Here is a 1,343-nt window from a genome sequence, read left to right as displayed (position 1 = left end):
CCTGCACCCCGACCCGGCTGCGCGCGGGAGGGGCGTGGGGACGGGAGGGCGCCGGGCCTGCTCCGTGTCCGGACCCCCCAACTCCGCGCCTAGCGCTCACTTGGGGGGGGAGGGCAGGCTGCAGTGGGGGCAGGTGGCTACTGGGGGGCCAGCCTCCCTCCTGCACCCGGATTGTGCTCAGCGGGGGCGAGGCCGTGGTGGGGTGAGGGGAGGAAGGAGCTGGGCACCTGCTCTCGTCCCCCCCAGCGGCCCCTCCACCGACTTTGGCTGGCAGTGCGCCTCTCGCGGGTTGGGGACAGGGTCCCCGTCTTTTGTCCCTGCGCCCCCATCTACTTTCTCTCTGAGCACACAACTTCCTTCACCCTAGCGGGAACCCGAGGGGAAAAAATATTTTCGAAAAGTACCCGTCTGTGCTAATCCTTTGTTGCTAATTCGCCAACATTGAAAGACTGAGTATTTTCCTTAAAAAAAAAAAAAAAAAAAACACTTCTTCTGTTTCCTGATAAACTTTTTTTTTTTTTTTAAGAGTGCTTTCCTCCTGAACTGTTGTTGCCAAAAGACGGAATAAACGGCTCATGGAGTCTCTCTGTATTTTTTTTTTTTTAAGTGTTGGTTGGTAAAGGATTACCCAAACACAATGTCAGAGGAGTGACAGGCCCAAGGAAAGTTTGAAAACTATTAGGCCTCGGGACTTGCTTGCCAAACTTTGTTCTACTCTGCACATTTCAGCAGAAGTAAAAGTTTGCTTTGGGGAGGGAAAAAAAAATTAGGGCTCATCCTCGGTTAATGTGATTTTAACACGTTGCTGCAAATGACGGCTGTACAGTCATATGGCGGTCATAAACAATTTTAAAAAATGTGTTTCTAAGCACAGGCGTCAATTTAAAAGTGTGCGGCAACGTGTTGAATCAGTGCCATTTTCCTTTTTATGTTTTATTGTTTTCTAAGTTTATATCGCTACTATGCATATTAACTGAGGGGGGGGAATTATTTTTAAAGATAAAGATTTTGGGCCTCTTTCTTTCCACACCAACCGCACCCCAACCTTAACTGGAGTTTTCAGCCATTGATTGCTGTGGGGTTGAGGTTTAGCAATGTTCAGTCTTGCATTTGGCGTTCTTTGTGCCAGGTAGACGTTCAAAAACAGATTTCAAAGTCCCTAGCTCTAAGAGAGATGCAAATCAATACAACTATGAGATATCCTCTCACCCCAGTAAGAATGGCAAAATATAACAGAACAGCAAGCAACAAATGCTGGCGAGGATGTGGAGAAACTGAAATTCTTATTCACTGTTGGTGGGAATGTAAGATGGTGCAACCATTGTGGAAGGCGGTGTGGCGCT

The 1,343-nt window shown here is 48.2% G+C and overlaps 1 protein-coding gene across 1 annotated transcript in view; it reads right to left on the bottom strand.

Annotated features, from left to right (window-relative positions):
• The window catches only part of KAT2B (K(lysine) acetyltransferase 2B), a 155,808-nt gene that overhangs the window by 120,819 nt on the left and 33,646 nt on the right, over positions 1-1,343 (bottom strand). The gene's annotated exons all lie outside the window — the stretch shown is intronic.

Source organism: Elephantulus edwardii, unplaced genomic scaffold, assembly GCF_000299155.1.
Source record: "Elephantulus edwardii isolate Elephantulus edwardi_28Jun2011 unplaced genomic scaffold, EleEdw1.0 scaffold00027, whole genome shotgun sequence".
In the NCBI taxonomy this organism is placed as follows: domain Eukaryota; kingdom Metazoa; phylum Chordata; class Mammalia; order Macroscelidea; family Macroscelididae; genus Elephantulus; species Elephantulus edwardii.
The sequence above is the reverse complement of the archived record's forward strand: the minus strand, read 5'-3'. Positions and strand labels throughout refer to the sequence as shown.